Consider the following 10,514-nt stretch of genomic DNA (forward strand, 5'->3'; position numbering starts at 1 on the left):
CATCAAATGGGTGCCATTTATGACACCCATCAAATGCCCCAAAGCTTGTCTTTTGCTCGTCCACGAGCAAAACATTTTGACGAGGGTCGTACTAGGTCGTTGGACTAATCTTCCCTAAGCCAAACAAAATTTATAAACACTTAATAACCTAAATACAAGTATAGAGGTAAGTCAAGGGTCGAACCCAAAGGAACGGTAATGTCGAAGTGCTTCCAATTATGTGCCTAAGCTAGGTCGAAGTTTAAGGATAAAAGAGGACACTAATAGCTACTAAGACAAAGAAACCAAACAAATAAAGTACTAGGGATTAGGATTTACATATAATAGCAATGAACATAGCAAATTGGGATAGGAAGTTGACTAAGTCGAGTGATGCGAGGGAAAACAAATTATGCAACCAAAGGAACATATCATGTTATTCTCCTAGAGGTCTAACTAGCATCATCTACGATAAACTCTAGCTAGGAAACATCACAAGACACCTGAACCGTGTAAATGCAAGCCATAAATAAATGTTTTGTATCAATGTGAACCTACAATGCAATCTAGTGTGAATAACTAGGGTGATCAAGCTTAAATCAAACACACACATGCACATATTCAATTAATCAATTAATCACATCATCAACTCCATCAATTTCCCCCAATCTACATCAATCCATCACATAATACAAGCTTCACCATCACCCTAGCAAGGAAACTACTCTAACAACATCATCAAATCAACAAACAACTAAAGGAATCAAGAATCAACAAAATATGAAGAACAATTACACTAATCTAAGATCAAACATCAAAATCCAATCAAATCAAATCAAACAAACATGAATAAACTAATCAAAACAATAAATGAGATAGAGTTAGAAATGCTCATTGATAATAGAGAAGATCTCAAATACAATTGTCACCATTGAATGTTCAATCTCTCAATCATCATTGAAATTCCTCACTTTCGCTCTCTAAAATCTACTCGTAAAACTAACCCTAAAACTAGAGAGAGAAGCTCTCAACTAAGCTAAGAATATGACCAAAATCTTCTTCTAAAACTTGCTTCTGAAACTTGCCCTAAAAATCGGGTTTACATGGATATATGTAGAGGCGCGAAAACACCAAAAACCGAGCACAAAATACCCACGAAGGTGCGCCCGGGCAGCAATGGAGGTGCGCCCGCGCCACCCCTACGTGCGCCCGCGCCTCCCTGTTATGCGCCCGCGCCTAGCAGGGTTCCTTCGAGATTCTCGCTGCTTGGTGCGTTCGCTAAGGTCTTCATGACTATGATGATGATGAACACTAGGAGTGGCAGTAGCTAAAGCTCTATATTAGTGGGTACTTCACTTCTTAATGGTAGAACGGCATGAGAGCGCAAGAGGTACATGCTACGAACACCTATAAATCACGAATCCAAAGGTCAAATGGGTGTTCACTCCACTTGGTATGAGCTATGAAACAGCTTTCGAGAAGCTACACCACAAAGGACTAGTCCTGCCCATAGGGCCCATCAAAGATACAGTTCCAGAAGCCTGGCCACCCAAGTGGGTCCCTAATAAGTACTGCAAATATCACTAAGGAATGGGTCACGACACCGAGGAGTGTTGGAAACTCAAAGAAGCTATTCAAGATCTGATCGATAACAATGAAACTTCTCAGATTCTAGCCATTGAAGAAAATCAAACATCTTTCGATCCATCACTTCTTATCACACCTGTAGGAGAAGCCATGATCGAGATAGCTTATATAACCTCTCTCGATGAAGTGGCCATGATTGAGGAGGATGAAAGTCTTTTTTTAGATAATACCAAGGAAGACTCGTCAAATCTGAAAGAGGACGTTCGAAAACTGCAAGATGTCGTTGCCATGCTCTTGAATGTGGTAGAAGGACTAACAAATCGGGTGATGGCCATCGAACAAAATTCTTGCCAAGGGTTTAATGAAGAACTCGATGCTCCTAATTGGTGAAGGATAATTAGGTCGTTGGACTAACTACCCTCAACCAAACAATATTTATAAACCTACACCTACACTAAACAAGTTTAGTGGTAAGTAGAGGGTCAAACCACGGAGACGACATAAACACTATCAACACCACCACCATTTAAGCTAGGTCAAAGAGATAGGATGGATAGAACAATAAACAAAATGAGATTAATATTAAGTTAAACTAACACCAAGGGAGAGGGTCAAACATGACAATGATCTTCAATAAAGTTAGGCAATGGAAATGAGTTTACATGCAAACCAAATATCTCATATAAGGAAATACCAACAATACCATCTAACCACCTATCGGGGTCAAAGGCTTTCCCAACTTAACACATGCTCATACTATCGTCATAAGCTGTGAAAGTTAAGGTTTTTGCATAGAATCGATCACCTAATGGATATCCCTAAGTTACACTATTGTCATAACTTAGTTCAATCCACCCAATTACAACACATGATTGGCCATTCACATGGAGTAATTACTAAAACATGGTTACAAGGTATATTTAATCACATATAACCAACATTTGTCTAGCCTAATACATTCAAGATTCACCACATGCTATCACCAATCCCTTAGTAAAGAGAATTACTCACTAATCATGAAAAACTAACACAAAACCCAGCAAGAAGAACAAAGAGAAGCAATTAAACTAAACAACTACTCTAATCAAGCAATAAATTAAGAAAGAACAATAAATGAGATAGAGTTTAGAATGCTCATTGAAGTATTGAAAAGGAATCCAAAACAATGTCACTTTGCATATTCATCTTTTTCAATCCACCATTGAAGCTCTTCACTTTCTCTCTCTAAAATACCCTAAATTACTCTTAATCTACATTACAAAGTATAAAAACAAAGATTAAAACTAAATCTAAGCCTAATTTATGTGAAGATTGATGGAGAGATGTTAGGGTTTAACCCCTCAAAGAGGAGAGAGAAAACCCCAAAGAAAACCCACCATCAAAACTTCCAAAAAGAGGAGAGGAAGAAGCGTTTAAAAGACCCGTAGCTGCTCGTGCGCGCCCGCGATATTTGCCTGCACGCCCGCGCACTGGGATTGGCCTGGCACCGACATTCATTTTCAAACGGCCATAACTTCTGTTCTAGGAGGCTTCTGTGGGCGTGCAACCCATCGTTGCAAAGCTCTTTAATTCTAGTTTCCAATGCAACTTGAATCACGTTAATCCAATTTGTAGATCAAAATTTATGGCTAAAAGAGTGAACAAAGGTTAGTTTTGGAGTTCAGGCCCTTGAGCGCCTGCACCTATCTTAGGAGCGCCCGCGCCTATCATAGGAGCGCCCGCGCCTAAGCCGCGCCCAAATCGCGCCTACATTCTGCCTCCTTCAATATTTTCGACCCCGATGTAAGGCACGCCCGCGCTGGGTTTGGCGCGCCCGCGCCATTCTGAAAGCGTGACCCGCGCTGTCCGCATGGCCTTGCTTGCTTGCTCCTTAACTTCCTTTGTAGCTCTTCAAATGAACTCCGATTCTCCAAGCTCTTCATTCTATTAAAATCAACTCCAAAAGCCTACAAAACACGATGAAAAGTACAAAAACATAATAAAGAGATAAACGGAGCAAAAGAGGTACAAACAAGGGACAAACGTAGGAAAATACCGCGATTAGAGGATCTAAATAGTGGCATAAATGCCACTTATCACTAATCCACGGGCAAAATGGACCATTGAAGAATACACACCAATAGGATTGACTTATAATGAAGCTTTTGACTGTCTTCACGATCAAGGTCATATTCACTCCATTGGTCCCAGTCAAGACCCCCCATCTGAAAAACGTTTTTCCCAATTGGGATCCAAATTCCTATTATCGATACCATAGAGGTCGCGGTCACACTACCAAAAAGTGTCTCGCCCTCAAGGATTGTGTTCAAGACTTAATTGATTCAAATCTCCTTCATGTTCCTCCGCGCGACAAAAAGGCCAAGATTAGTAACGATAGTAACAGTGGATGTAAAGGGAAGAAGAACTACTATCCTTCTTCTTCCGAAAACACCTACTCTAGTAATTGTATTGGTACTTTTGACCTTAATGAGATCTTAGCCATGGATAATCGGGGAATTAGAAAGCAACAAAAAAGGGATTTTACTCCTATTGAAATTAGTTACGATGATGCTTTCGATCGACTCCATGCCAAGGGAATCATTACTCCTATTGGACCTCTTCAAGATCCCCCATTTGAGAAGAGAGTGCCTAGATGGAATCCAAATGTGCGCTGCAAGTACCATCAAGGTAGGGGTCATGCTAATGAGAGTTGTTGGAAGCTAAAGGAGGCTATCCAACATTTGATTGATAATAACAAGCTTCCCATACCTCTACTTAACAAGAAGAGCGAGTGATGATAAAGCAAACAATACAAGACATAAGGCGAGCTTCAAACAACGAGATTTCATGACATTCTTTTTTCCTTATTTATCCTTTCCTCAATAAGTCTAGCATAAGCACCTTTCTTCTCCCTTAGATTAATTTTGTAGATTCTTTCTTTTTCCCTTTTTAATAAAATGAGCATTTATTCTCTTACATATAATCATTTCATTATATTGCATTAAAAAAAAACAGAAATCCATGTCGAAATAAACACAAGGTATACCAATGATTTGAGGCACCCCTTGTAGCCACATCATATTGCCTTTCACCTTTCTAATTTACAATCCTTTCTTCATAAACCACTTTGAGCCTTGTCTAATGATAGACCTTTCATTTTCCAACCCATATCTACCTAACCTTGGGATGGGATAGTGTGCAACTTATGCAATTCTAAAAAGCTTGAGTGATTTCAAAAGATCAAAATAAATAGAAAGCAATAGCAAAAAAGAAATAAAAAAATAATAAAAAAATTAAAGTGTACAAAAGGGTAAGTGTTCCAATGTCTTTGACATGAAAATGTCTTCGATATGAACACGTCTCAGATTGCGTCTCTTATCGAGTGCTCGGTACCGCGCCTAAGAAACATGAATGCCAAGTGAGTGATAGGCTGCATGATCGGGATTGCCCACAATTATTAAAAAAAATAAATGCTAAAGCAAAAAAAACTAAAGCAAAAAAAGAGAAGCAAGCCTCAAGCATAAAAATATAAAGACTCAAAAGCAAGGTTGCACACCTTAGGGGATAATCTAGGGTCTTGAGCCTTTATCCCTTTCTTCTATAACCTTTAGCCAAACCACGTTACAACCCTTAAAAAGACCTTTTTAAGGTATACACACACTTGTGCGAGATTCGGCTACAGCTACGTTCGGCCTAATTCCTAACGGATACGTAGGCAACCTCACATCGAGGTGCGGCCGTAATAAAAATGCATTCATATTTAAATTCACATATCAAGGGATCTCCTATGCTCATCCCTATCCATGTAGAGCTAGACTTAAGGGCTTGATCCCTACATCATTAGCTTACCTAGCCTAAGAGTCACCACCATTTGACTCTTTTAACAAATAATATCTTTCCACACACTTAGCCCTTGCGGCCTAACTTTAGTGTCACTATCACACACACCGCACAGATAAATGACCAAATATACCTTCTCTTAAGAACCCTTTGTCATGAAATCTTAACACAACGTTGAAGCATGCCTTGTCAAATCAACATCACTCATCAATCATAATTGTCATTGCATCACGAAGTATGAAGTGCTTAGCCTCCATGCCTAAGTTACTCAAGTACTTTCATCATTGAGTCAACCATCGAGATAGCCTAGGATGGATTAATCCTTGCACCTCGAGAGATACTATCAAATGATATTTGACTAAGCTCATTCAACATGCACCTTCAAATACTTTGATTCTTTTTTCGCTACTTTCTTTTTCGGGAGAAAGTCGGTACCCTCCACAAAAATGACGGAAAATTTTTGCTTTTTTACATTTTCGAGTCGCACGATCACATTACGATGCACACACGAGTCATGTACACATTGAGCCATGTAGTGTCATGTCACTTTGATTTGAATCTAACACATGTGTCAAAAACAATTTGAGTAGAGTCAACCTCGAGTCAAACACAGTGAGTCAAGTTTATGCCTTGAGTTGTGTCAAGTCAATGAGTTGAGTCAACGCTAAACCTTAGGTCAACCCTAAGATGATTAAAGAGATTAGCAAAGTTCTATAGTAAAAAATAAATACAGGTGCAGCATAATGGGGAAGACCCTACCCCAGCGCCAGACGAAAACATCTAGCCTCTGGCAACAGTTTTTAGCGCCTGGCGCTAAATCCTAGTGTCTGGCGACAGAGTTAATTCTTGGCGCAAGAGATATTTCAGCAGCGACAGAGCTCGAAGCCGCTCAAAAAGGTGATTTTGACCTCATACTGCAATTTCGGGTTCCTTGGTATGCTAGTTAGCCCCTATAAGCAATTTGACATGATTTAGTAGTCGGTTTGATTACAGTCACAATAAGTGATCGACCTGATGAAATATCGTCTCACTTTGCTTAAAGCGCCTAAGCGTTGGCTTATCACGGACATAAGGGTTCATAAGCAGCAAACCGCCGACGTACTGGCATAGCGGAAGCAAAGTTCAAGCGAGCTTTAGAGATCGACAAGCGTTGGTCTTCGGAAATTTTTTCTTCAGAATATTATCGCAACAAACGTTCAAGTATCGAAGCTCTTTTGTTCAGAGACGCGTGGACAATCCTTTCAAGCTATTTTGTTCAGAGACGCGTGGACATATTATTCAAGCTCTATTGTTCAGAGACGCGTCGACATATCCTTCGAAGCTCTATTGTTCAGAGACGCGTGGACATATTATTCAAGCTCTATTGTTCAGAGACGCGTGGACATGTTATCGAAGCTCTTTTGTTCAGAAACGCGTGGACATATTATTCAAGCTCTATTGTTCAGAGACGCGTGGACATTTTATTGAATCTCTTTTGTTCAGAGACGCGTAGACATATTATTGAAGCTCTATTATTAGACACGCGTGGACATGTTATTCAAGCTCTATTGTTCAGAGACGCGTGGACATATTTTTCAAGCTCTTTGTTCAGAGATGCGTGGACAATCCTTTCAAAGCTCTTTTGTTCAGAGACGCGTGGGCATATCATCAAAGCTCTTTTCTTTAGAGACGCGTGAGCATTACATTTAAAGCTCTTTTGTTCAGTGACGCGTGGGCATCCTATTTTCAAGCTCTTTTGCTCAGAGACGCGTGGGCATCCTATCATCAAGCTCTTCTTCTCAGAGACACATGGGTATATCAATCAAAGCTCTTTGTTCAGAGGCACGTGAACATATCCAAAAGAAGCTCTTTGTTCAGAGACGCGTGGTCATATTTTTCAAGCTCTTTTGCTTAGAGACGCGTGGACAATCCTTTCAAGCTCTTTTGTTTAGAGACGCCTGGACAATTCTTTCAAGCTCTTTTGTTTAGAGACGCGTGGACAATCCTTTAAAGCTCTTTTGTTCAGAGACGCGTGGACATCCTATTTTCAAGCTCTTTTGTTCAGAGACGCGTGGACATATCAATCAAAAGTTCTATTGTTCAGAGACGCGTAGACATATCATCAAGCTCTTTTACTCCAGAGACGCGTGGGCATATTATTCAAAAGCTCTATTGTTCAGAGACGCGTGGACATATCATCAAGCTCTTTTGCTCAGAGACACGTGGGTATATCAATCAAAGCTCTTTGTTCATAGGCGAGTGAACGTATCCAAAAAAAAAAGAAGCTCTTTGTTCAGAGACGAGTGAACATCAAAATATATTGTGGAGAGTTTTCACAAAAAACTGAGGATCATTTCAAGCGAAGCAATCTTTAATATTGGAAGCAGTTACAAGCGTAGCGGTTTTCAAGCGGGATGGCATTCTCTTGGCAGGAGGTCATCAAAACAACCGTACTACGGCAGCAAATCGGTTACTTTAAGAGACGTGTGCTCGACGGTGCAAGATACGCATTTCTTAACCCTTTTATCTATTTAACTAACGCTAGTTTGCAGGTATCGGCGTTACAAGAGTGGTTTAGGATCGCAGAACGTTATGAATCATTCTTCGTCCCTATCAATACTTTGACTTTTGTTTTCGAAACTTGCGTTTCTCCAAACTTAGTCAATGTGTGGGCCTTTGTAGACACCCATTTGTATCTCCCCAAAACCAAACCCAGTGATGAGTACCTTTCACATCGAATCATAATCGAATGAAGTGAAAGTGTGGAAAGTTTAGTGTGGAAAGTTTAGTGTTGCGGATAGTTTTAATTTCTTTTCTCTCTGTTTTTGAAAACTTATTTTAAGAAAAAAACCAAATATAGTTTGGTTTGTCCATGAAGTGGGTTCAATAGTAGTGTAGTTGGATGGGGTTTGAAAAGAGCTTTCCAATGATATATTATAAGCCCAATTGCGATGAATATTGAGGAAGTTATGTCCAATTTACTAAACTGGGCCTGGTTTGAGCCTTATATGCGGCCCAATGATCTAGGGGAGGGCCTAATATGGATTTATCATTCCTAATGCAATTAGGAATGGTTTTAGTCTTCTAGATTCTTCTAGAAGGTTCTTTTCATTCCTAATTTAATTAACATTCATAATTTCACTTTTGTTGACTTTTTAGAGTTTTAATTAAAATCAAAGAAAATTTTTTGAGGAAAAATACGATTTTATCCTCCTGTACGGAAATTTTTATCTGATTTTAAGAAAACGCGTGAATTTCTGAATCAGCGCCAAACGCCAGCTGTAGCGCCTGGCGCTACGCTTAACGCCTGGCGCTGATGTTGGCGTCTGACGCCAATAGCAAGCGTTGGCGCTAATTCAATTTTATCTGCGCCAGAACTCTGTTATGATATTTTATCTTTTTGGCTTATTTTTCTTTATAAATAACGTCGTAAAAAATCCGTTTTCATTCATCAATTTTTCATTAGTTTTCATCTACATTCACCTACAATCACCGATTCTCTCTATTTTCATCAACTCTCATCAAGATTTTCTCTTTCTCTTTCTCTCTATTTTCTAAACTAGATTCTCTCAAATAAAAAATTCCGCATTAATTAGATCTAGATAAACCTATCCATATTCGAAGTTGCCTTCGCCCTAGATGTGAAAGGTTTTATTTCTGAGGGTTTGGTCCCAAATCTCTTTTTCAATCTTTTAATTTAATTGTTTTGTTTATTATTTTCCTTGAAGTTATTAGCGTGTGTATTTTGTTATTATAAAGAGGTACGAGGCATCAAAGTAAGTATTTTAATGGTTTTTATTGATGTTATGATGTAGAAATTATATTTATGATGTTATTATGATATTCCTAGTATTATGTCTAGGGTAATTTTAATATCAAATATGATTATTACGATGCCTTTTATGTTCTTTCTAATATTTATGATTGTTAATATCATGTTAGGGCTAAAGATTTGATTTTTATTGTTTAGTGGCATGCTAGGGTTTGTTATTAATCTTGTTAGTAACATGCTTAGGATCTTGCTATTATTTTTATGCTTTAACATGATTATTTTTATTATTATGATTATTATTATTATTTTTATTATTATGATGATTGTTGCTTGATTATATTTATTGTTATTGCTTGATCACACCTTTTATGCATGTTTAAAGGGAATTTGGTACTTTTAATCACGCTTAATAAGATAATTAATAATCTTGTCTAGGATTAATTTGATTATAATTCAAGTGATCGCCAATAATAAATTTGTTTGTGCATTAAATTCAACCAACATAGATAAACAGGTTTAGGGTAAACCTATTGCTTCCATGTTAGTCAGAAAGCGCACATGAATACGATCAGAATTAAGTAGAGGCCTATTATTAGGGCAGGTTCAATCTCTTTTAGGTTGGATTTGTATCTTCATCCCAGAACCCTATTTGGTTCAAGACCTTATGGAGTTGACGATCTCTTGGATCGTTAAGGGGTGTAACCTTCACCTCGTGAACGGTTTACAAGTTCCTAAAAAACTTGTTGGCGACTCTTTTTCTCTATCTTCTTTCCCTTTGGTCGCCACCATACTTTAGTGTATGATTACAGTGGGGTTCAAGCTAGGGGATTAATGCTTGAAATATTCCCTACAATATCATATTAATTATATTAATTTTTTGGATTTTATTTAGTCTAATTTCCATGTTTTTATAAATCCAATATTTTATTTGACTTTTCCTTTTTTCATCTTTCTTTTTTGGGGGAGAAAGTCGGATACCCTCCAACAATAATAAAAATGATGGAACTTTTGCGCAAACTTATTTGTCACATTCCCTTGCACACACAAACATGCACATAATAATAATAATAAAAAAAACATGATAAATAAAATAAACTCATAATAGTATATATATACAAATATGTCTACAAAAAATGAGCCTAACTAAAAGGCAAAGTTCTATACAAAGTCAAAATAAATATAAAAAAGCACAGGAACAAACTACGGCACCGAGGGACGTAAACCCATCATCGCATAAAACTCCGCTGTACGAGGAGTAACCTCTTCGCCAGCTCCGGCTCCTGCTCCAGCATCAGTTCTAGTTTCCGCGGGAGGAGGAAAGCTCAACGTAGGACCCGTCCACCCAAGATCAACTTAAGGCTGAGGCTGAGGCTGTGGA

This window comes from Chenopodium quinoa, unplaced genomic scaffold, assembly GCF_001683475.1.
Source record: "Chenopodium quinoa cultivar QQ74 unplaced genomic scaffold, ASM168347v1, whole genome shotgun sequence".
In the NCBI taxonomy this organism is placed as follows: Eukaryota; Viridiplantae; Streptophyta; class Magnoliopsida; order Caryophyllales; family Amaranthaceae; genus Chenopodium; species Chenopodium quinoa.